Source organism: Gopherus flavomarginatus, chromosome 1 (assembly GCF_025201925.1).
Source record: "Gopherus flavomarginatus isolate rGopFla2 chromosome 1, rGopFla2.mat.asm, whole genome shotgun sequence".
Taxonomy (NCBI): domain Eukaryota; kingdom Metazoa; phylum Chordata; order Testudines; family Testudinidae; genus Gopherus; species Gopherus flavomarginatus.
Window position 1 is genome coordinate 330,497,059 of NC_066617.1, and position 26,848 is coordinate 330,523,906.

A 26,848-nucleotide genomic window follows, 5' to 3' on the forward strand; every position below is an offset into this window, starting at 1 on the left:
TAATTTATACTAACACACCCTTGTAAAGGGTTTTAGGGTAACTGAAAACCTAGCCCTAAAACACAAGGTATAGAATGAGAATTTAAATATACTTACTGACATTGTTTTGAATATGATGCCAAAGCGTTGTATATAAAGCACTGAAGTAATAAAAAAGAATGATGATTATGCCATCTTTGTGGATAAATTATAGAATAACTATTCAGTTGCAGTTTGAATGATTTTTTTAAAACAATCTTGGCTGCTCTTGACATCTCTTAATGATAGAGATTATACTCCAACATTATATATTTAAATTTCTAGCTATGTGGAGTTGTTTAGATGTGTTATAGATATTCATTTAAAAATATTACGGTTTGAATATGATACTGGATTTTTGTTTATCATGAAACATTATTAGTAGTAAATCTTACACAGAAGTTTTCAAAATTTTACTATTAGATTACTTAGACTGAGGTATAAATGTCACAGCATAACTTCATCGTTTTATTTTTTCTCAACGACATTGTTAGGAAAGAAAATATATTGATTAAATATTGGGACAACAGAGTATTTATTTTTTAAGAAAACGTTGTCAGGCTGAATCTTCAAACAGGAGAGCTTGAACTATTTAAATGGAGATTATTAAACACCTCAGCCTTGGGCCATCACGTTGAGCCTTGGGCCTTCACTGTGGAGCTACCACCCTCCCAAGGGTACAACACAATTCCAGTGCTAGTCAATCACCTGATGAAGATGGCACATTTTATATTCTGTCATGACCTTCCCACTGCCCAGGAAACAGCTCATCCATTCCAACACAATGTGGGCAACCACTGAAGGTGAAAGACAAGTGTTGTATTCAACCAGGAGTCCCAGTTCGTTTCCCACTTTTAGCAGGAATTTCTCTGCCTCCTGGGCAGCAAACCTTGACGTTGATGGCCTATCACCCTGGTACTAATGGTCAGGCAAAGAGAGTCAATGAGGTCCTGGAACAATACCTACTCTGCTTTCTAAACTACCACCGGGATGATTAACTAGCACTGATTTCCCATGTAGAACTTAAATTCAACAACTCCATACATACCACAAACTCAGCAGACCACTTTCTTTGCAAATTATGGATTTCACCCTCGGTATTACTACAAAATCCCACTAGATTTGCCAGCGCTCTCCATTGCTGACCTCGCTGCACATATCCACCAAGTACAAGTGAATCTCAGTTAGAACACCAGAGTTATGTACTGACCAGTCAACCACACACCACATTTGGAACCAGAAGTAAACAATCAGGCAGCTGCAGAGACCAAAAAAGAAAGAAAAAGCAAATACAGTACAGTACTGTGTTAAATGTAAACTACTAAAAAATAAAGGGAAAGCAGAATTTTTCTTCTGCATAGTAAAGTTTCAAAGCTGTATTAAGTCAATGTTCAGTTATAAACTTTTGAAAGAACAATCATAATGTTTTGTTCAGGGTTACAAACATTTCATAGTTACGAACAACCTCCATTCCTGAGATGTTCGTAACTCTGTGGTTCTACTGTACATCAAAGACTCAGGCACCAGTTAGAAGAGGCTAAGACAGCATACAAGCACCATGCCGACCAACGGAGTCAGCCAATTCCCAACCTCAAGGTAGCGGATAAGTTTTGGTGTCCAACCAAAACCTGCGATCCACCTGTCCATATGTGAAGCTGGACCACAAGTACTTGGGGCCATTAGTAATCACAAAACAACTTAAGCTAGTGGCCTTTTCATTGCAGCTACCAGAATCACTTAAAGTCCACCGCATGTTTCACATATCCCTCCTGAAACCTTTAATCAAGAATCCCTTCCCACACAACACTAATCCTCCCTGTCCAACCAAAACTATGCAGGGCCAAGAGGAATAAGTAGTCCAGCAGGTTCTGGACTTCTGCTGAGTCCAGGGAAGACTCCAATATCTGACTGACTGGGAGGGATATGGCCTAGAGAAGTGTTCATGGGAACTTGTCCATGACTTGCACCTCCTACACACTTTCCACTAGGCCTATCCTAAGAAACCCAGCTCAAGGTCTCCAGGAAGGCGAGCCCAAAAGTAGAGGAGTGCTTCCAGGGACCAGACTAGCTAGGATCAGGTGCTGACCTGCTCCCTGCTAACTTCATAGCTAGGCAACCAATTTGCCCAGATGCACGGCTTTGGGGCTGACAGAATGATCACAGCCCCTGATTGGCTGCTGGTTTAGCATCCCTGTTTATAAACATGGGCACCAGAACGGATCTGCAGCTGCTCAATGCATATCATACCTGCAGCCTCGCTTGCCCTTGTTCCAGCCCTGCTGCAATCTGCTTCCAGTGCCAGCTCCTGCTCAAGCCCCTACTCCTCTATGGCTTCAGACTTCTGGCTTTGATTCCCAACTCTGCCTCTTGCTTATGACTGTGGTTGATCCTCCGGTTCTGACATTTAGCTTCTGTATTTCTGATATGATCCCTGGTTCTGCCTCTGCCTCTGGCTTACGACTCCAGTGTAGACTCCAGTTCTAATACTCAGCTTCTGTTGTTCCAGTAATGGCCTTCAGCTCATCTACTGGACTCTGCTCACCGTGCACCTAGCTCTAACTGGTAGGTCAAACTCTCTTCCACCATTAGGCCTGACTGCCAACAGCCCAATCAGTGACACACAAAGACTCTGTAGATTGTACGGATGGATTCCCAAATTGTCATAACACGTTTAAGAAATTTTCCCAGGATCTTCAAGAAAAAAACACTTTAACAAGATCCAGCCCAGTGGTCCAGCTCTACCCTAAAGTAAGTTTTTTATGCCAGGATCTGGACTTCATATCCAGACTTTTAAACCTTGTCTACACTACAAATGCTTTGCCAGCATAGCTATACTGGGAGAGCCCTTAGTGTAGATGCAGCTAATGTTGGCAGAAGATTTTCTCTCAGCACAGTAACATCACCTTCATGAACAACATCAGCTATGCTGACAGCAATGATGCATCCACCTTGGGGTTTTTACTGGCATAGCTATGTCAGCTGGGGGTGGGTTTTTTTCACACCTGGACCAACACAGCTCCATCAATAAAACTTTGACCTTAGTACTGAAGACATAATATAGCTTGTGTTTGAGAAGGCTTGCCTCACTTTACTGTGTGGGGAATGCATGTTGCCAATGTACACACCTCTGAAATGGAACCCGCAACCTGAACTACACAGAATGTGGATATACATCTCTAAAGACATTTGACAAATTCAGGGACATATGGCCTGATAGTGGTAGACTAATACAATATAAGTGTTTGATGTAGCCAGTGACTGTTGCTTCTGTAGTTTTGCGTTTGTGGCAAACCTTTAAATATACTTCTGAAATTCATGTGATACTCCTGGGGGAATTCTGTGCCAAACAATTCAAAATTCTGCACCAAAAAAATCAAAATTCTGTGCACTTTTAAAAATTCTGCATATTTTATTTGTCAAAATAACTGCGTCTGTCAAGTGATTAAAAATCATGATTAATCATACAATTAAAAAAATGAATCACAATTAATCATGCTGTTAAACACTGTTGTAGCATGTAAATATCTTGCAACGCTGGCTACAACAGTGTCATGAGAACGCCTGTTCTCACTTTCAGGTGACATTGTAAACAAGAAGCGGGCAGCACTATCTCCTGCAAATGTAAACAAACTTGTCTGAGCTATTGGCTGAACAAGAAGTAGGACTGAATGGACATGTAGGCTCTGAAGTTTTACTTTGTTTTATTTTTGAATTCAGTTTTTTTGGTACACAATTCTATATTTGTAAGTTCAACTTTCATTATAAAGAGATTGCACTACAATACTTGTATGAGGTGAATTGAAAAATACTATTTCTTTTGTACTGTGCAAATATTTGTAATAAAAAAATATAAAGTGAGCACTGTACACTTTGTATTCTGTGTTGTAACTGAAATCAATATATTTTAAAATGTAGAAAACATCCAAATATATTTAAATAAATGGTGTTCCATTAACAGTGTGATTAATCATGATTAATTTTTTTAATCGCTTGACAGCCCTACTCCTTAGTAATTTCATTAAGATCTTCCTGTTTTCCTTTTTTCTTCTAAAAATACTGAAAACTTAGTATGCCACCAACATTCTTTGTGGACTTTTGAAAAGTAGCAGCAGCTGCATGGTGACACAGGGAAGCTTGGTTCCTCTCAAATTTGTCTCAAGTCTTTTTCCAAATAAAGAATCCAGACTCTGTGAGAGCTTCATCTGTGTACTTAGTCAAAAGTAGCTTGTGCCCAAAAGCTGTACAACAGTAGAAACAAAGTACACTGTCACTAGCTTCAGAATAGTGGAGCCACTGAAAATCATCAAACCTGGATGAGCAGAAGGAATAGCTCTTTTGTCACGGTTACGCATAGCAAAAGATTTAAGTTATGGTTGATGAAGTATCTCAGAAATACTAATGGGATCAGCCAACTGACATTAGATTCCTGTTGCAGGTGATGGCCAAGACAGTTTAGTAGTACAACCAGCAGAAGCTGTTCCACTTGCTGTTGGAATTGTAGTTTCCTCCTTTTTAAGCACCCACGTATAAAGGTATTTCATTTCAGCACCCTGAAAATATAAACTTTTGTTTCTGTAATTCACTCAGTCTCTCCTCACATAGTAAGAGTGGTGTATGGCTGCTGAACTAAAAGCAAACACAGACTCTTTGGCAAACAAATATTTAGTTAACCTTAGTTTTAAATAGTCACTACAATCTTTGTAGAACTATTATGTGGCAGAATGAAGAAAGGGAACAGCTTACATCTGATCCATTGATTTCCCTGGAAAACAATTGTTTGTATATTCTGCTTATATAACACAGGTGGTCAAACCGTAGCTCACGAGCCACATGCAGCTCTTTTACAGTTAAAGTGTGGCTCACGGAATGCCCCCCTTTCCACACCTACCAGACTGGGGGGTAGGGGGAAGGGAGAGCTCGAGACCTCTGCCTTGCAGCAGGGTGGTGGAGTAGGGCCTTCTGCCCAGTGGGGAGGGGGAATCTTGGGGCTTCAGCCACATAGGGCATGCTTCCTGGGGCTCAGGGCTTCAACAGGCATGGGGCTGAAGCCCCAAGCCCCTGAAGGTGCCTCCCACAGCAGCCCTGAACCCTGGCAGGTGTGCCCTGGCTCTTGAAGTTCTGAAGATTGTTAGATGCAGCTCAGAAGGTCAGTAAGTTTGGCCACCCCTGTTATATAATCTCCTGGGTTCCTTGCTCTCCCAGACTCTGACAAGAAAAATACTACAAGTAAGATGGCAGCTGGAGGCCCTTTGACCGCCCCCTCTCCAGGCATGAGGGGACTGAGCTTAGAGGCTATAGAAGACAGCCAGAGAACCACAGCTCCATGATATCTGCCCTACCCCTTCCCTTTATGAAAAGAACAAATAGAAGAAATGAGGAGGGAGTAAGGGAAAGGAAAGAAGACTACAGCTTATCAGGAGAGTCTAGCCGTCAGTTGCAGAGTGAAAGCTAGCTGGACCTATCCTAGGTCTTCCTAGAGAGAGACAGAGTAAGAGGATGAGCATCTTAAGATCCTCTGTGAGAGACAAAGGGAAACAGCCAGCCAGAAGCACAGACAGATGAGACTCACATAGGAACTGAGAATTCTCCCTCAAAAGACAAAACCCTGCCTGCTGAGCCATTTCCCAGCCAGGGAACAAAGGAGACAGAGCTTGCTGCAGAAGAGACCTTCAACCTGGCCCAGGATACAAAAGAGCCAGTTGATACCCCAGGAGAAAGAGCAGGACTTCAAGCAGCTGAGGCAATCAGAGGACTATACCTTTCCTATGCTGAAGAAGAAAAAATGAATAATCAAGGGGCTGCCTCTGCTACAAAAAATAGTGTGAACATGATATTCAATGCTTTTTTATTTTTTAACGCAAGCTCTTACCCTCCAAATACATTTGTCTATGCCCCTAGGAAATGAAATTATTTTTAAGGACTTAGAGGAGGAAGCAGATGAAGCTTTCAGAAAAGGATGGAAGATCAAGAAAAACCAATTTGATGGGAAAACAAAGTAGAGGAAATCACTAGTGGAGCAAAATTGTCTTGAAACTGGGGGGAAAAAATACTGCAGCTAACACTATGCCAAAAGTACACATGAGCACCCTCTGGTGGACTGCAAAGAAAAAAGACGCCAAATTCAGCACAGCATTAGCAAGAAAAATTATTGGGAGGGGAAGTTTGCAAAGACTGCTCCCTCTGAATTCTATAGCAACTCACATACTGTTCGAAATAGACTGGAGGAGGAGGGAAGAAGCAGCAGGAGTGGTCTCTGAAGAAGACAACTCTAAAAGCTGTGGGATAGAGGCAGCAGGGACAGAGGACAGCAAGGGAGGGAACTCCCTCAGTAGCACTAAACAGAATCTGTCCTTGGAAGAAGATATTAGCCAGAGGGATTAAATCCTTGTGGGAAAAGGATAATAAAAGGTCTGAAACGAGAGTAAGTGGATCCTGCACAACTGGTGATGGATTCACTGTGGTTTTTTAGGTTTGTTTTTTCGTGTCACTGGCAAGTTGCACAACTCACAGAATCTTCAGAAAAGCGTGTCAGGCTATTTTTTCTTGACCTGTTCCTTTCTATCTTCATCCTTCCTCTTCTTGCCCATTTTTGGAGTCATGTTGGTATCATTTCAGAAAAGAGCAAGAGTAAAGAAAAGCCTGGAGTAAGAAGACTCAGAGCTGTGCTCTATTCTTCCAAAATAAGAAAGCAAAGAATACTGGAGCAGTGGGAGGTGGAATCAGTTTATATAATCCCTTTGGATTTCACTATTTGCCCTCTTGCTTTTTGGTAGATGATGCTGTAAAACTAGCTGTTCTGTATTTCCAGCAGGATGAGGGAAATATGCTCAATGAGCAGGATATTACCAACTGGGATCAAAATGCCCTAAACTAAAATGTGAACTAATTAAATACTGAAACTGAAGTCCTTTTTGGACTGATGATGATTTGGGATAAGAAAAAGGGATCATTCGAACACATAATTTCCAAAATGTGGATTAACTCATTCCAGATATCATTAGTTATGTATTTGTATTTGATCTTTTGAAAGGCAATATTTAAAATAATGGAGAAATGAAAGCATGACCATAAAATACTTTTATCAGTTTCCTTTGCCTATTAGTTTAGCGGTTTTCTTAAACTATCAAGAACAAGCTTGAATTCAGGTCTCTTGGCCTAAAATGTTTTCCAGAGAAGTAGATATCCTCTTGTAGGAGGCATAAGAAATATGGGAGAAACTGTCACTTGTCCTACTAAGAAGGACTTGCTAAAAATGTTCTCTTTACTCCCATCCAAGCTCATTTTAATTATAACGTTACATTTGTAATAACTGATCTTTGTTTGTGGATCACTGATATATATTTAACAAATGATGATATAGGTGAGGCATGTTGATTTCTCTTAAATTATCTTATGTGAGATGTTACAAAATAAAATGTTTTTATTTCACGGAACACATTCATATAGTGTTAAATCCAGTAATCGGTTGCTTCTTGTAGAAAAATGATAGAACTATAGTATTCACTATATACATAGTATATCATTTATTTATATGTATCATTATCTTTAAGACATGGACTTATTGTGTGTGTGAGAAACATAGCTGAGAGAGGGAAAACAATATAAATAGGAGATAGGAATTGAATAAAGCAGACAGCCTGTTAGAGGTTGTTTCATTAATCCTCTATATGATCAAGAGACTGATACTTCTGAAGAAGAGCATCAATATGCTTCTGGTTTTCAATAGTCATCTAAGGAGTTAGACATCTAACCAATTTACATATTGGTTAAAATCTGGAAATATATTTTACAGTCTGGATTGAAAGCATCGTTATCACTAAATCTTCAGTGAAGAGCATGTTGATTGATCTTATTGATATGACCAAAAAGAGAGTACAATAATGTATGGACTTATTTTCTTTGCAGCAGATAACGAGGTCATGTCTATGTTAAAAAAGGTCCTTAATTTCTCATTTTGTAGGGGTTATAGCACATCATTAATATGCAGGGCCAGTCTTAGGGCGGGGCAAACTGGGCCCACTCCCAGGATGCCATAGCCGGGGGGGCACCCCAAGGGTCTCACGCTTCTGCTCACTGGCTGCAGCAGGACTTCAACTGGCTGCAGAGCAGACTCCTCCTCTCTGGCCACTACCCAGCACTGAGCTAGCGGGCTTCTCCTCACTCCCTTGGCCCCTCCCTTCCGCCCTCTCACACCTCAGCTGGCCAGCTATTAAGTGCTATCTACCATACTTGGAAAACTCCTTTACTGTCTTTAACTCTGGCAGTAATTTTCTCCTTGTGCCCCTTTCCTTCTCACTGATTTTTTTTGAACAATTCCTACTTTTCAATTTATATTCATTGCTATCAACTTCCCTTTTTTCCATTAGTTATATTTATCTTTTGTTTTGTAGTTTCTTTCTCTCCCCCCAGACCCGACCCCTACTCCACCCTTCCCCCAAGGTTCCACCCCCACCCCACTTCTTCCTGCCCAGTTCTGCCCCCTCCCCTAAACATGAAATAGCTGATCCTTGGCAGGCAGTAGGCACTGGGAGGAAGGGGTAGGCGCTGCTCTGTGGGGCCCATCAGCAGGCAGGAATCACTGGTGGGAGGGGGAAGTTCTGGTAGAGGGTCTGCCGGTGGGTGCTCAGCACACCCATTTTTTTTCCTTGGGTGCTCCGGCCCCAGAGCACCCATGGAGTCGGCACATATGCTTCCCCTTTAAGCCAGGTTGGATTTTTCTTTTTTTAAACTGGGACTGCCTTCTATATCAATTGTGGCTTTTTGGGGGCAGCCAGTAAAATGTTCTTACACAGTTCGAAGTTATCATTTACATTTTTCAGTTTAAATTATCTCTCCCAGCTGATGACTTACTTACTTTTAGCTTTGTGAAGCAGACCCTTTTAAAACCACTACACTATATATATATTAGTGGATTTATGTAGGAAAAACTGACTGTAGATTTTTCAAAGCCTGAGAAAATCTTATGTCTAGGAATCAAGCCAGGGTAACAATAGGTATGATTATCTCAGTGTCATTTTTTTAAAAAACATACCCATTTTTATATAGCATTCTTCAGAGATATGCAAAATTAATTTTAAATCTTTCATTGGCAGGGTGACTTCAATTTTGAACAAAGACTAGATATTTATTTTAAAAACTTCCCATCTTAGAAAACATGCAGAATACTGGGCTCTTCTTAAGTTGCTATTGCCAAATACTTGTAATTATCTAGTAATTTTGTATAATTTTTTTCATTTTCATCATATTGAGGAAGAAGAGAAATTTATGTTTTAAAAAAAAACAGAAATGTAATTTTATGGTATATACTTTTTCATGGTAATAAAGTACAGTTATTTTACTTTAACAATGAGTAAACACAAATTCCGTAGCATGCTTAGCAAATAAATGCAATAAACTGTTGTTCTACAGTCTGTTGCAAGTCAATAGTTAAAAGTTTTAGAAATATTGTTATAAATGTTGTACAAAGGCAGCATATACATTTAGAACACCAGAACTTTTAATCAATGATGCATAGCCACAGATAAGTAATTCATCACAGTATTCTTGTATAATTTGCAGTTTGTGAAAATAAAACTAATTCTTTGTCTTCTTAGACTGTGTCATAAACAAATAGTTAATGGTTAATAGAACAGGAGTACTTCATGTCTCTTTTGACTGTAAAGGGTTAACAAATTCAGTGAGCCTGGCTGTCACCTGACCAGAGGACCAATCAGGGGACAGGATACTTTCAAATCTTGAGGGAGGGAAGTTTTTGTGTGTGCTGTTAGTGTTTGGGTGTTGTTCTCTCTGGGTTCTGAGGGTGACCAGACGTGCAACCAGGTTTCTCTCCAGTCTCTCCGATACAGTCTCTTATATGTCCAGAATAGTAAGTACTAGGTAGGTAAGGCGAGTTAGGCTTATGTTTGTTTTCTTTATTTGCAAATGTGTATTTGGCTGGAAGGAGTTCAAATTTGTATTTTGCTGAAAGGATTTTAATTTGTACTTGTATACTGAGGCTGGGAGGGTATTCCCAGTGTCTAAGCTGAAAGACTCTGTACCATATTCCATCTTAAATTTACAAAGATAATTTTTATTGTTTTTCTTTCTTTAATTAAAAGCTTTTCTTGTTTAAGAACCTGATTGGGTTTTTTTTATTATTCTGGTGAGACCCCAGGGGACTGGGTCTGGATCCACCAGGGAATTGGTGGGGAGAAAGGAGGGAAGAGGGGGAGACAGGTTCATTTTCTCTCTGTGTTAGGATTACTTTCTTTCTCAGGGAGAGTATGGGAGAGGGAGAGAGAAGGAGGGGGGAAGGTGAATTTTCCTCTCTGTTTTAAGATTCAAGGAGTTTGAATCACAGTAATCTTCCAGGGTAACCCAGGGAGGGGAAGCCTCGGAGAGGTAACGGCGAGGGAAAGGAGTTACTTTCCTTGTGTTAAGATCCAGAGGGACTGTGTCTTGGGGGTCCCCAGGCAAGGTTTTGGGGGGGGGACCAGAGTGTACCAGGCACTGGAATTCCTGGTTGGTGGCAGTGCTACAAGTACTGAGCAGGTAATTGAGCTTAGAGGAATTCATGCTGGTACCCCATCTTTTGGACGCTAAGGTTCAGAGTGGGGGATTATACCATGACAGACTGACATTTTGTAATTGATTTAAATCCACACAAACATTGGCATTCCAACTGATCAAACCTATCCATGCATCACTATTACCTTTAAATGAAAAACTGTAATTAACCCTACAAATTTAATACTCCAGACAAAGCAGAAGGCAATTAAAGTAATATTAATCTCAAATTTAGCAAGCATGACAAACTGATAAAGTACAGTTACATAACATAAGAACATAAAATAAAAGTTAAAATGTATGTCCCCAAAAGAGAATTAAAGGTAAATGTGATTTTTATATTTTGTGTAAATGTATGCAGCTCCAAACAACATCAAAAATTGTAATCTACAGATATAACAGTTAATACAGCAGCTCAGTGAAAATAGTGCATTATGTGAGGAGTGGAATCTAAATTGCTTATTTTGTACGTAGGTCTGTAGTCAAACATAAGAACAGATGAGCTAATTCTTGTATTCTTATAAAGTTGATGACTTTAGTGATATTCCTGGGTAATCATTTGTAAATTTTTATATGGAAAACAGATTATGTAGGATCCATGATAAGGGATATGGGGCATGACTAAACACAAGTTGCAAGGCATACTACTCAGAGTATTATGAAACAGCATTCAGCAAGATATCCAACTGGTCACTGCAAAGCATTCTTACAACCAGCAGCCTTGAGGATAAATATCTTTTCTGCTTTGTAGAACAACTTATATTTTTTAAAAACAACACATTTTTTATAACAAAATCTAACACAAGGTAAAAATACATAATATCACTGCCTCTGGCTTTAAGCATTACAACCGAAGGTCTAATTTTCAAACTTGGGTGCCCCAAATTAGGCATAAGATCCATATTTAGGCTCCTTTATCATCCATGCATCAAATCCCAATCACAGGGAGCTCTGCAATTGACTTTAATAGAATCAGGATTGATCCCGAGTGCTTAAGTTTCCAATTCTTTATATATTCACACATGTAACTTTGCTTAAGAAAATGTTTCCATTTACGTCAATTGAAAGATAGCAATAAAGTTACTCATATCTTCGTTTGCTGGACTGAGCACTCAAATTAGCATTTAGGTATCTAAATTTGAAAACTGCAATCACGATCTTAAATCACCACTCCTCATATCACTACATCCTCTTATCTTTTATTACTTAGTTATAGCCTCACAGACATTTTATTTTACAAGCTTTGCAATATATTCATTTCTGTAAAACTATCTTAAAGATAGTCTTATTACCTGTATGGATGGCTCCATCTTCTAATGCACTAGTACTTCCTCCATGAAACCCAGGATTTATCATGTTTTTAAGAGCACCACCAAGTCTCTAATCATTTTCCCCCCTTAAAGTAGTAAGAACTGTGAAAGGACAACATATTTTACAATGGAAACGTATGCTTAATGCTGTATCTACTTACCATGTTCCACCAGTTGCATTAAAACTTAGAAACTTGTCAATTTGAAATCTAGTCAACTTTTAAAAAAACAGAGTTGGAAAGAGTTCCTGGTTCTATATTTACCCATACCTCAACCATACATATTTTTTAAAAATTCTCTCCCTCTCTCTCTTCTCATGCTATGGGAAAGATCCACACAAAAAAGGGGAAATTGACTAAAATGAAAATTGAATATACACAAAGTGCTGTCAAAAACACACAGGATCACTTACTCTGATAAGTATGAACAACTGCTCATTACTGTATAAAGGGTTCCCTGTCTAAAAAAAATTGATAAGTATTGTTTTTGCTAATTTCCTTGTTATAGTAATCCATTGGTGTTACCTCTAACACCAGAAGTGTGATGATTTTTTTTTTTTACTTCAGCAGTGTCCTTTTTTAGAGGGACATACTAAATTTGGCTCAAAAATACTTTTTTTGTTCAAAAAACCCCAAAACCCCTTTTTCAAAAATCTATGGTTAACAGAACTTTAATTCCTTTTTTAAAAAATCACTTTGGTGCTTGCAGTAAACATTGCAGCACTGTAATGGAGCTTGAGAATTTGGAAGTGAAACAACCACACTTGCAATCAGTGGAACAGCTCAAGATCGGTCCCTCTTGATTTAGAAGAAATAGGGCTGGCAGCAGAGTATTCTCTGTGAGAGGACATTCTCTGTGTGGAACAGCCATCATCTGTCTGAAACAGCCCCAGGTCTACTGACCTTCAGGACACATTGAGAGGTACATCTATTTATGTGGGCTGCTATGGAGGTGGATGTTGAGGGCAATCTGATTTGTGGTAGACAAGGAGTTTGGTTGCTGGCTGGTGGTTAATTTTTGGTTGTGTAATTCACGGCACAGGCACTTAAAGCCTTAGTTAGAAGCCCCTTTTTATTAGTTATTTGTTCAATAAATCTAAATAAACCTACATAAAACTAAAACTGACTACTTTATTTTCACCAGCCTACCTGAAAACAAAATGCCACTGTGAAAAATAAATGAGATTTTAAATTTCTTCTGTTTTAATCTGAAATGTTACTAGAAACATTGCTTTTTAAAATGTTACTTTGAATATGAAAGTGTTCCTTAAAGGTGTACAGAAAAATAAACATTTCCAAAAAAATACACCACTCTTGTGGCATATTAACTATTGTATCATATAGCACAACAAATAATATGATCTCTCACACACATACAGATCAACAACAATTATTTAAGGAGAGTCTTTGTTTTCTTTTATTTTTACAGAAATCTAAGTTGATATACAAGTTATGCAAATATCAATACAAAATTAAAATGTATTTACTAAAGATGCTAAAATTATACATCTGCATAAATAAATTGACCATATATAAATACTAGAAAAGTTTAAATATTTAACACACTGAAACAAGTTAAATTAGATGAAATTAACTGCTGACTACAAGATTCTCCTTTCAAAGAACAAAAATCACAGTATCAGCCACTCAAATATTGCAACTATTTATGTCTTAGCAGAAAATGCTGTATCTCCCCCACAGCAAACACTTGTGAATCTCTCTCATTTTCACTGGTTTGCTCTTTTGTGTAGCAATCACATAAACATGGAACTTTCTGTTTAATCTTACCCTCAGAAACACTATTTACATTACACTGAACTTGAATAGACAGGGTAAATAATAAGATTCCAGCAAAACCATCACCACATCTCATGTAACAGCTACATGCTCACTTTACGCCCCACTCCCTTGGAGAAACCAGTTCAACTGAACTGATTAGTTCCACTTCGGGAAGGGGGGGGAAGAAGCACAAACTGTGTAGTATTTATAAAATCCTCAACATTAATCATCCATCATCCCCTCCCCAATTCCCACCCAGAACAAATGCCTTTCTCTTTGTCCAAACAATCAGCATAAGAATTACTTTCCTCCCATTGCCCGCGTCCCAGGACTCTGGGCAATGGGTTTTACAGCGCAGCATGGGACAGGGTGGCCATAGGGGATGGGATTAAAGGCAGGGGGCTGCATGAGATGAGGGGGGTGGCCACAGGGATGAAAGTGAGGCAGGGAGCTGTGTAGGATGGACTGGACTAGCCCCCGTGTATGGGAGTGGGGCGGCGCTGAGAGATGAGGTGAAGCAGGAGGCTGCATGGAGTGGGGTGGGGTGGGGTAAGGCAGGAGGTCGCATGGGACGGGGGGGGGGCGTGCAGGACAGGGCGAGGCACGGTAGGAGGCGGCATAGGGTGGCCGCACGGAGGGGGGCAAGCCGGCGGGGGGTGCCCGGCGGGAAGAGTGGCCGGGAGGGGTCCATGGGAGGGCGGGTTGAGGAGGGTTTACCTGCTGCTCCCGCGCGGCTCCGCGGGGGCTGCACGCGGCAGAGTCCCCGTGTGTCCCTTCATGCCTCGGGGGCTGCCGAACCCGCCTGGAGGCACCAACCGTCATCCAGTCTCCTCCCCGCTCTCCCAACTCGGCGGCTGCCCCGGACGCTGCGCGGACAGCGGCCGCCGCCGCCCCTGGGGGACCGGAGAAGAAGGGATGGACACTCCCAGGCGCCCTCCTTGCCCCGGCCCGCCGCGTCCGTCTTCCGACTCCGGGGTCCCAGCTGCGCGCTGCTGAACAGACTCCTCCACCTGCGCCCGGCTTCGCGCCAACCGCCGCCCGCCGCCATCGCCACACGCCGCGCCCGCGGCTGGCTGGCACGTGCCGCGGCTTATCGGCAGGGGAGCTTCTCCCGCCAACGTCGCGTAGGCTGCCTGCAGCGGTGGGTTTTTTATGCCGACAAGAGAGCTCGCTCCCAGCAGCACAGAGTGTCTTCACCAGAGGCGCTGCCACAGTGTCACTGCAGCGCTGTAAGTGTAGACGTGGCCTTATTCAAAGTGCAGAGTTTGGTATATAGAGACTTAGTCCACCTGCTTGGTGCCCGGGCAAACACGTGCTTAAAAACCCTTTTAACCTTTTATTAAAGATAGAGAAAAGAGGAGAAACAATTAAAGCATCAGAAATACAAAGTATTAAGGGAGGCTTTCATTTTAACAACAGATCTTGTTCTCTTTCCCTTTAGCTGGAGAGAGTTTTCAAAGGAAAAGCCCCTTGTTTGTCCTTTTGGGGGAAAGAGAAGTTAGCTGAGATGGGTTGAAGCTGTCATTGCTGCTATTGTTAAAGTCCAATTCCATTTCATCCAAAACAGTGTTTGGGATTGAGCTGGAGCAAGTAGGGGTGGTGATGTCATCTGGATCCTTCTCTGTGGCCTGGCCTGGTCAGGACATCCCTCAGGATTAGGGCAAAGAAGGTCTGGCGTCACAGGAAATGGTGGGGGACGCAGCTAGGGTGGTGAAGCTTGCTTCAGTAGCCTCCATCTGTTCTTTCTCACTGTTCTTCTTTCTCTCCATCTGTTCTTTCTGCATGATCATCATTCCCCCCAATGTCTCTTTCTTTAAGGACCCAAAAAGAGATTGATGGGTTGAAGCCCATCTCATTATTATGTCCACCAATTAGGACTAATATCTGACACACAAATTTTGGTTCATTAATTTCCAGTTCCACATCTTCTGTTTTTACCAAGCATGATTGCAACATAATCCTCGAATTATATCAACATAGCTTTAGCTCTTTGTTTGAACTAGTTTAGTCTGTCTGGTTCTCTAGAATCTGTTTAATCACATTTTTATTGAAAATAACTTGATCTGCTTGCCATGGTAAATGCCTAGGCAGGCAAAAGTTATAGACCTGTTTTCACAATTATCATCAATTGCCCTTGACGGGGCAAATAGAAGGGTGATATCTGGGAAAAGAGGAACGACTGTGGCGATTTTGAGGTGGTAGTGAGGGAGTAAGCGCTTAATATGAACAAAGGAAAGTTCAGGTTTGAGAGATAAATGGAGACGAGTTTTTAAGGGGAAGACAGAATGAAGAAATGTAGAGGAAGGAAACAGGAGAGGGCTAAAAAGGAAGAGAGCATTAGGGTACATCTACACTGAACCCCCCCAACCAACAACCTGTGGCAGCAAGTCTCATAACTCAGGTCAATGATTTGGGTTGCAGGGCTTACAATTTGGGGCTAAATATAGTCATGTAGATGTTCCCAGATGGCCTGAAGCCCAGGCTCTAAAACCCAGAGAGGGGAGAGGATCTCAGAGCCTGGGCTCCAGCCTGAGCAGGAACATCAACAGTGCTATTTTTAACCCCTAGCATGAAACCTGTGAGCCCAGGTCAGTTGACCAGGGCTGAGACTAGCTGGATTTTTTTTTTTTTTTTTAGTGTACACTAAGAGGCTTAGGGGGGAAAGATGCATGAGATTGTGGGTAGGAAGGAGAGAATGTGGTAGGGAAGTAAGATTGAGGGAAGAGAGGAATGAGTCTGGGAAGGAAGGGCAGTGAGTATTTGTGGATGAAGGAGATAGCAAGAGGATTTTGGCTCTGTAAAACAGGATTACAGGAGAGGCTTTTGATGGGGAGAGAGTGATCGGAAGGATTGGAGGGATTTATAGGAGGAGACTTGAAAACAAAAAGTGCCAGCAAAAGGGTTATTGCTGGCACAGTCTAGAGGAACACAAGAGGGGATCTGGCCTAAGAGTAAGATAGGGGAAGTGCAGGGGTGATATGGAGATTATACTGTACTTATTTGGGTGTGGCACTGTGATACTATACAGGAGATCTTTGCATCTGCATAATTACTCCATGTCACCTCACCAGGGCCATCCTTAGGATTCATGGGGCCCTACACAGTATTATTAGACTGGTGCTCCTATGCTCCACTGAAAGCGGTCCCCAGCTGGCGCCACTGACCCCAGTGTGTCAAGGGGCCGCAGCCACCACCCCTGCCCGCATACCCCCAGAACGCTCTCCCATTGCTGACACACACCATCAGTGGCTCAAGGCAGGCTTCTCACTGTCACATGGGGACTGCATCTTGCCAGAGCCCACAGCCCTCCTGCAGTCCTTAGCCACTCCTGGCTCACCAGGGGCATTTTGACAAGAAGTATCAAGCCATAATAACAACAATAATAATATAAGCGTGTGTGTGTGAGAGAAAGAGAGAGAGCACCAGTGCATGTGAGAGAGACAGAAAGACTGTGTTGGGGAACTGTGTGACAGAGTGTGTGTTGGGGAGTGTGAGACTGTATGTGCGTATGTGACAATCTGTGTTGGGGGACTGTGACTTGTGAGGCAGAGTTTATATGGCTATGAGAGCCAGTCTCTATGTGAGAGAGACTGTGTGTGTGTGTCTTAGGGACATGTGAGAGACAGTTAGTGCACAGCACTTTAACTCCCTTCCTTACCCTTCCCCGCTTGGCCCGGCTCCCTCCCCCTTCACTCACATGGAAGTTTCATTTCTCCTGTCCTGGCCCCAGCCCCACCCCCACTGAAGACCGAGCAGCGCAGGCAGGTAGTTCCAGGGAGGGACACTGCTCCGGGTGGCAGTGGGCTGGGCTGCTGTGCCGCCAGTGGCCAGCCACGCCGCTCTGGGCTCTCCAGGGCTGGGGCAGCAGAATGAGACTGGAGCCCTCAGCCGGCCAGCTGAGGAGTGAGGGAGTGAGTGGGCAGGGAGAAGCCCACCAGCCCAGCGTGGGGGAGGGGCTGGAGAAGAAAGGATTCCAGCTGCGGCCAGCGAGGGGAATGGTGTCCCAAATTTTTGGGTGCCCTATACAGCTGCGTATGCTGCGTATGCCTAAGGACAGCCCTGCACCTCACAGGGTTGCACCCTACAAAAACTGACTCCTTCCCCTTCCTCTGCAACCTGTGTAGCTGTGTAGCAGCTAAAGGCCTACATCCTGCTTAAAGACTGAGGACTTGTCTCATAGGCACTGACTTCCCCTCTACCTGGTGGGTGCTCGACTCCCCCCCACCCCTGGGTCTGTCCCTGCCCTTCCTCTGGCCCCACCCTGCACTGCCCTCGCCCCACCCTCATTCCACCCCTTCTCCAAAGTCCCCGCCCCACTTCGCCTTTTCCCACCCAGCCCCACCTCCTTCCTACCCTCATTCCCCCCCTTCCCCCTAGTGCCTGCCCCTGCCCTGCCTCTTCTCCACCTCCTCCCCTGAGTGTGCCGGGTCCCTGCTCCTCCTCCTCCCTCCCAGAAAGTCCTAAGTGCCGCCAAACAGCTGTTAGGTGGTGGGGGGTGGGAAACGCTGGGAGGGAGGGAGAGGAGCGGGAATACAGCGCACTTGAGTGGGGGGAAGGAGGCAAGAAGTGGGGAACTTAGCTGCCGGCGGGTGTGGAGTACCCTCTGATATTTCCCCATGGGCCTGGAGTACCCATGGATTTGGCACCTATGACTTGTTTAGCCTAGGGAAATATCACTTAAGACTTGTGTAGATGTGATGTCCACTGTCTTGTCTGCCACTGGTGGTTGCACTAAGGATCTCCAGAGCTGTGAGTCTCTACAGCTTGAGCTAAAGACCCAAGCTTTGTAGCTAGAGACTGTAACAGAATCACATCCTCTGTGGATCAGGTGCAGAGGGGGACATGTAATACACGCTGACTAGAGGTTTACATAGATAGTTTAACACCTTTAAAAATGGATTGACTGGTCAGGATTGACCCTAGGCTTCCCTCGACAAATACTTCACCATTCTGACAGAAGCTGTTTATGGATCACCTGGAAGAGCTCTGCAAACCACCAGTAGTTCTCAAATGATTGTCAGAGAATCGCTATGTTACGAGATGTGACATCCATGGGGAACAGTGGCATCAAATATGGAGTTAGGGTACCAGTTTTTTACTATAGAGTATCAACAAATATCTATAGAAATGACAGCAAAAATGCTGGACAGTAGAGCACACTTACATGTTCTTCAATGTTGTCTCTTATGTGTGGAATAAATTCCCGAATCAATTCACACAGTCATTTAGACTGATCCGAAGTTCATTAAAGTCGATGAAAATAAACCCATTTATTTCTATGCACTTTCAATTACACCTATTATCTTGTCCTCTGCCAAGTACTTTCTCAAGATCCACCTTGACGGTGAAACTTATAGTAAACTACCTAATGACAATTACTAGGCTTGATATGTGTTAATGATTCATTACTGTTAATTCATTCACTCACTTACACACATCTTGTCTGGAGAGAAAGATGAAGAAGGAAGCAGGATATGTCTTTGTACCTTCATTCTTGTCTCCCTATTCCTCCCCTACCTTTTGTTATACAGGAGGACTTCCCTCCTTGTCATGTCTTGCCCTTATTTAGATTGTAAACTCTTTAGGGCACAGACTATCTTATGTTTGTATAGCACCAAGCATAGTGGGGTACTGATCCTGATTGGGCTTCCAGATGCTATAATAATATAATTAATAATTAAAAATCAATATTTGATGGGCTGTTCATCAGTGTTGGACATGTCACTCTATGGGAATTGCTAATGGATCTACAGTTGTCATTCATGAATACTGGTAAATATGAAAGTGTTAGAGACAAAGCCCAATATTTTCAAAAGTTTTTTTAGTTGTCTCCAGTTTTTGGTGACCAAACTGAAACACTCAAGATCAGTAGCTACTTTTGAAAATTTGGGCCTAAATCCCCACTCATATAGCAGTTTGATGCACAAAACTCTTAATTCATAAGGTGCACAACAGAACTCGCCTTCTCTCATCTGAACCCCAAATTATCTGAATTTCAAACATCCCCAAAATGTTTCAGATAAATAGGATTCTTCTACTCATTAGTTTCCCACATCATAATAGCAGCTATATCACAGCTAACTGAGAAAATCTCCCATTCTAATAACTTGTTTTTGAAGAGAAAATTGATTTTTGCAATGTGTGAGGTATTATACATTATTTATTTTTAAAGACCTGGTATTGTAATGAAGAGGTTAGAGCAGTGGTGGGCAATCTGCGGCCCATCAGGGTAATCCACTGGCGGGCCACGAGACATTTTGCTGATGTCGACCTCTGCAGGCACGGCTGTCCACAGCTCCCAGTGGCCACGTTTTGCCATTCCTGGCCAATGGGAGCTGCGGGAAGTGGCAGCCAGCACATCCCTGCAGCCGATGCTGCTTGCTGCAGCTACTATTGTCCGGGAATGGCAAACCGTGTCCACTGGAAGCTGCTGGCAGCTGTGCGTGTGAACGGTCAATGTAAACAAGCTGTCTCGTGGTCCACCTGCGGATTACCCTGACGGGCCATGTGCGGCCTGCAGGGCCACAGGTTGCCCACCACTGGGCTAGAGCATACATGTAGAAAGCAATGATACTGGTTAGAATCAGTATTGCTTAATGATGTGTCACAGACTAGAGTTTTCCCTTCCCTCTTCTCCCTCTCCTGCCTAATCATGTCCTTAAAGTTCCATAGTATTTGCTCAGTCCGCGTCTACGTTACAAGCTTCTGCTGGCATAACTAGGTCAGATAGGGGTGTGATCCCTAGCCAACATAGCTGTGTCATCAAAAGCCCCTAGCATAGTCTGGGATTTAAGATTGGGACTTTTCAGCTTGGAAAAGAGATGACTGAGGGGGGATATGATAGAGGTCTATAAAATCATGAATGGTTTGGAAAAAGTGAATAATGAAGTGTTATTTACTCCTTCACATAGCACAAGAACTAAGGGTCACCCGATGAAATTAATAGGTTTTAAACAAATAAACAAAAAGAAGTAGTTTTTCACACAAGCACACAGTCAAACTCTTGACCTCATTGACGGGATGTTGTGAAGGCCAAAACATTAACGGGGTTCAAAAAAGAATTAGATGAGTTCATGGAGGATAGGTTTATCAATGGCTATTAGCCAAGATGGTCAGGGATGCATTGAAATCCCATGTTTGGGTGTCCCCAGCCACTGACTGCCAGAAGCTGGGAGTGGACATGAGTGGATGGATCACTCAATGACTGCCTGTTCTGTTCATTCCCTCCGAAACTGCTGGCATTGTTCACTGACAGGAGACAGGATACTGGGTTAAATGGAGCACTGGTCTGATCCAGTATAGCCGTTCTTATGTTCTTATGTAGATGAGGTAATACTGGAAAAACTGCACTTTTGCTGTTATAGTTTATTTTGCTTTGCAGAGGCTGGAATAAGTTATACTGGCAAATTTTAGCAGTATAAGCTGCCTCCACACTAGTAGCACTCTGCTGTTATAATATACCTGTACCAGCAAAGTGCTCCTAGTGTAGACATGGCCTTACCCAGGGCTGGCTCCAGGCCCCAGCGCGCCAAGCACGTGCTTGGGGCAGCATGCCGCGGGGGACACTCTGCCGGTTGCCGAGAGGGCGGCAGGCGGCTCCAGTGGACCTCCCGCAGGCGTCCCTGCGGAGGGTCCACTGGTCCCGCGGCTCCGGTGGAACATCCGCAGGCACGCCTGTGGGAGGTCCACCGGAGCTGCGGGACCAGCGAGCAGCAGAGCACCCCCTGCTGCATGACACAGTGCTTGGGGCGGCGAAATGGCTAGAGCCGGCCCTGGACTTACTCTCTCACTCTCTGGGTTTTCCGTCATGGATCCGTGTTTCCTTCTTCAGCTTCAATTCTGTAGTGCTTGGTGGGTTTTTAATAAATGTGTAATGGGGTCTCTGAGTATGCTTTATCTGTGAATGCCAATGAGTGACTGTTAAGGGAGCATGTTAGCTTGTGTTTCAAGTTTGACTAGAATAGCAATAGCCACTTGGGCACAGGAAGGGCCTGTGATAATTTTTGAAAATGCTGTGTGAGTGTCCACATTCTTAACCCAGCCCCTTTCCTATCCTTTTGTTCTCTGCAGCCACCTTTGCAACCGCTTACAACCTCCTTCTTTGAAAACTCTATGTACACCCCTAGTCATGGTAAAAAAGCCCATTTCTGCTCTTTAAATTGTCAATTTCTCTTGAACAAGTGTTTTAGAATTCTACTGGTGTACATAATCTTATTAACTGAAGGGGTGAGGTGTTGAATCTCTAACAAAGGCATCCCTTCTTCCAAGTGTCAATTACCCATTGTAGTTCAATAGTGATTAGCAAAAACAAACAAAAGACAAAGAGTTTTTAAAAGTCTTAATGACATCTCCCAGCTTTCAGTCTTGTGTAATGTCTTGACTTCATGAGTCTATGGATCACCGTAGACTCTTACAGAGTAGACAAGATTTGAATTTGCAATGTAAAAAACAGTCTCTCTACACTTCTCTCATACATTTTTTTATGATAGGCTTACTTTCTTCCCACTCTCTGATGCTAATCCATCTTAAAGTTTATTTGCATTTTTGATGTGCATCTTTATTTTACTACAACTTTATAGTAAGAAATGTAGATCTCACATGTGTGTGGAAAGAACAGAAGGAAAGCTCATTACAAAAAGTAATTGATTAGTTACCAGAATATATTTTATAATGAATAAAAGTTTGGAAAAATAAGCATGCATTAGTAATACTAGTAACATTTCCAGAATTATGCCAGATTTTTAGGCAAACAGTTAAGCATATATGCAACTCACTTGAGTATTTCCACTGAAATATGTAAAGTTATGCACATGCTTAATAAAAAGAACGAGGAGTACTTGTGGCACCTTAGAGACGAATGAACTTATTTGGGCATATGTTTTCGTGGGCTAAAACCCACTCAATTTGCAGGACTGAGACCTTAGTTAATAAACCATACTGTAAGGTGTATGCAGTGTAGTTATAGCTGTGTCGGTCCCAGGATATTAGAGAGACAAGGTGGGTGAAGTAATATCTTTTATTAGACAACTTCTGTTTTTGAGAGAGTCAAGCTTTTGAGCCACACAGTTGTCTCTCTCACCAACGTAAGTTGGTCCAGCAACAGATATTATCTCACCATACTGTAAGGTGAAATTCTTTGCTTAGTATCTAAAAAGCCACTGCGAATTATTATTGAGATGTAATGAAAAGTCTAGGATTCATTATGAAGGCATTCATTTCTATGCCACTATCTCATGTGTGGCACATTTATGTACCATCATTTAACCTTTTTGTCTTCTGCCCTTCCTAGAATTAGAAGAAAATAATATGCCACTGAATACTCTTACTCTTGCTTACTCTTTCAAATTTGCTTATATCATATTTAAAACAATTTCTCACCCTACCTTTTTGAGGCATATTCATTATAGCATAGTATCCACTGTGCTTTATCCTTTAGGAGTATCAGCTCATTTCATTGCTCTACACCTATTTTGGGGGAGTTCTATGGCTTGTGTTATACAGGAGGTCAGGCTACATGATCACAATGGTCTCTTCTGGCCATGGAATCTATGAAAAGATATATATGCACAAAGGGGACTTCCTTGCAAGCAGAGGTGGGAGTGCCATCTACTCTGCACCATTCTTCCTTTCCATTCCTTCATATTCTGATAGAAGCATTTCCACTTTAGATTTTGGCAGAAGAGTTTTAGAAGGATTTTAAGAATGGATCCTTGGATGCAGTTCACTGATGAGCTGAAATAATGCATGCAAGTCTGTGGCAATTCTTAGGAATAAAAAGGGAAAACATACAGGAGCTAAAATATTTGCCATCTGAAATAGAGGGAGATGTAACAAGTTGCTGGCAGGTGCAAAATGGTCACTTTAGCATTACTGCTGTTGAGCTCTCCCAAATTTAAAGGGTCAGCTCCAGAAAGACATCCTAGAAGAGAGCAACCTTGCACTGGAGCGGTTTTAGTAGAGAACAAGCAGTCATAAGGGAAGTAGCTATCATATCACTAGGGCCCTACCAAATTCACGATCCATTTTGGTCAATTTCACGGTCATAGATTTAAAAAATCATAAATTTAATTATTTCAGCTACTTAAATCTGAAATGTCATCGTGTTAGAATTGTAGGGGTCCTGACCCAAAAAAGATGGGGCGGGAGGGAAGGTTGCAAGGTTATTGTAGGGGGAAGTTGCAGTACTGCTACCCTTACTTCTATGCTGCTGCCTGCAGAGCTGGGCCCTCAGTCAGCAGCCACCACTCTTCCGCCACCAAGCTCTGAAGGCAGCAGGGCAAAAGTAAGAGCGGTATAGTATGGTATTGCCACCCTTACTTCTGCACTGCTGCTGTGGAGTGCTGCCGTTAGAGCTGGGCAGAAGTAAGGGTGGCCATACCACAGCCCCCTAAAATAATCTTCAAAGAGTTCTGTGGCACCTTATAGACTAACAAACGTATTGGAGCATGAGCTTTCGTGGGTGAATAATCTTGTGACTCCTCTGCAACTACATTTGGGTCCGGACCCCCAATTTGAGAAATGCTGGTCTCCCTTGTGAAATCTATATAATATAGGGTAAAAGCACAGAAAAGACCAGATTTCACAGGGGGAGACCAGATTTCGCGGTCTGTGACACGTTTTTCATGGCCATGAATTTGGAAAGGCATTACGTATCACTACAAAATTACAGAATTCCTTGTTATCATGTGTAATCAGGTTAGGACTAAAGCAGCTACTGATTAGTCTACTATTGCAATTACCTGTATTCCTACTAATGCTGCTACCAGCACATAACAGAAATTATATAGAATTGATCAATTGTGAAAAGCAGAAAGGAATTGAATGAATCAATGGTTGTTTGTGTGAGTGATGCGGGGGAAGACTATGGCATGGATGAACTTTTATTGAAGGGAAGGAAAGAGTATGGAATTGATACTGAGTCACATATATTGCTGACTGAAGCAGAATTTTTAATTTATTTTAAGCAGGGCCTCCTTGGTTATTTTTATTTATTTATTTTTTGCAGCACCTCACTGAATGGATAGTTTAAGGGACTAACTACTCTCCATAGTACTGTTCCCTGCAGACCCATCAAATTTCCACTGAGGCTTGCAGGAACAGACTCTGGGTTATCTCTGTTATCTAGTGAGCAACTAACCACAGGCAAATCCAGGTTGCTGGAGCTCAGCTGTCAGAAAGCTCAGATCAACAGAATGGTGTAAAGGGGTAGCATTTATTTTGATAATTTTACTACTTTTTGTACTTGATAGCTCATGAATATTTCTGTGTGGGAGTTATGAGTTTATTATATATTTCCATGCAATAAGCAAATATTACATTTCTACAACAATTTTAGTATCATGATAACTCCTCTGGATATAATTGGAATTATGTAATGTCACATTCTTCTTCGAGTGATTGCTCATATGCATTCCAGTTAGGTGTGTGCGCGCCGCGTGCACGTTCGTCAGAGAAACTTTTACCCTAGCAACACTCGGCGGGTCGGCTGGGTGCCCCCTGGAGTGGCACCGCTATGGCGCCTAATATATACCCCGGCCGACCCGGCCACCCTTCAGTTCCTTCTTACCGCCCGTGTCGGTCGTTGGAACAGTGGAGTGCGGCTTCACTGACCTCCACCGTCCCTAGCTACTCGTAGTCTCTTCTAGTTATATTCGTAGTATAGTTTACTGTTATTGTATATATATATAGTTATTAGAGTTAGTTGTAGTTCATAGTTATAGTTGTTAATTAGTAAGTGTTGCGGGGTTCGGGGGATAGCCCCTTCCCCCACCCGGTGCTCTGCGGAGCTCATGCCTGGCTCAGCGGGTTTCAAGCAGTGTTCGACCTGTCATAGGCCGATGCCGAAAGGAGATCCCCACGACTCCTGTTTGAAGTGCCTAGGGGAATCACACTTATCGGCTAAGTGCCCAATTTGCAAGGCTTTTAAGCCAAGGACAAAAAAGGAGCGGGACATTAGATTGAAGCAGCTCCTGATGGAAGCGGCCCTGACACCGTCGCCCTCGGCACCGATCACGAGCCAGTCGGTGAGCAAAGGCACCCCTACGGCACCGGGTGTCGCCGGTATGCCTAAGGATTCCTGGCACCAGCCACCGCCGGCACCGAAATCGACCCCACGCCGCTCCCTCTCCCCGAGGTCGAAGACGGCGAAGGGTTGGACAACAATGCCAGTGTTGCAGCCAGAGACTGCACCTAAGGCTGACCGCCCGGCACCGCTAACTACCACCGCACTGCCAAAACTGGTGCCGTCGACTCCAGCTCCACGAGGGCAGTTGAGTCCAGCACCCAACAGCTCCCCGGCACCGGCCGTGGTAGAGCTCACCTTACGATCGACTCCGGAGACTTTCTCCGTGGCGAGGGACTTGATTGCCATCACTGAAGTGGCACCGCCCCTACCCCCAGTACCGCCAGTGCGGGTATTGCAGTCACTGGGCAAGCCAACCCTGACCAGACCGCCGTCGATCAGCATAGGGGACCAGCACCGATCAAGATCACGGTCCCGCCAGCGCTCTGAGTCGAGATGTTGCTCCCGATCTCGACGTCGCTCTCGATCTCGGCACCGGTCCTTGCCACGGCACCGGTCGGGCTCTCGGCACCGGTCGGGCTCTCGGCACCGGTCAGTCTCTCGATCACCAAGACGCTACTCACGGTACCGCTCCAGCTCCCGGCACCGTACCAGGCACCGTACCTCCCGGAGCAGATCAGGGCGTAGAGACTCAAGATCCCGGTCGACCTCCCGGCACCAGGCCAGTCGCAGGTCCCGGTCTCGCTCTCGGTACTGCTATAAGTACCGGCACCGGTCCCCACGATCAAGAGGTGCAAGATCGGTCGGGACTTCAGCTCCAGGTTTTTCGGCTCCACCTTGGCTGTCCAGACACACGTCCGCATCCTCCCAGGTGGACAGCTACTATGACCGGGACCGGGATACAGAGGTACCGGTGGGGGTGTTCCAGGACTCTCAGCCGCAGGACATGGGACCTCAGCAGTGGTCCTTCTGGACACCCTGGGCATACCACCAAGCCCAGGGTGCTCCTCTGGTCCAGACCCGCTCTGCTGCCTCAGAACATCGGGCACCAGAGGCCACCATTTCTCGCCCCCCCGCGGTTGAGTTGGAAGAGCAAGTCACACATCCTCCGGACTCCCCGGGGCATCTGGAGCAGGAACTGTCCCAGGAGCAGGAGGCCGTCCAAGACCCCCTCA

The 26,848-nt window shown here is 43.5% G+C and overlaps 1 protein-coding gene across 2 annotated transcripts in view; it reads right to left on the reverse strand.

Moving 5' to 3' along the window:
* SGCG (sarcoglycan gamma) overlaps positions 1 to 14,435 on the reverse strand; it is a 186,140-nt gene extending 171,705 nt beyond the window's left edge. The window contains exon 1 of one of the 2 annotated variants that reach the window (XM_050937309.1): positions 14,369 to 14,435. The gene's annotated coding sequence lies outside the window, so the exon portion shown is untranslated. The remainder of the gene's footprint in view (positions 1 to 14,368) is intronic. The other variant, XM_050937304.1, reaches the window with a different exon arrangement.
* Positions 14,436 to 26,848: the final 12,413 nt, after the last annotated feature.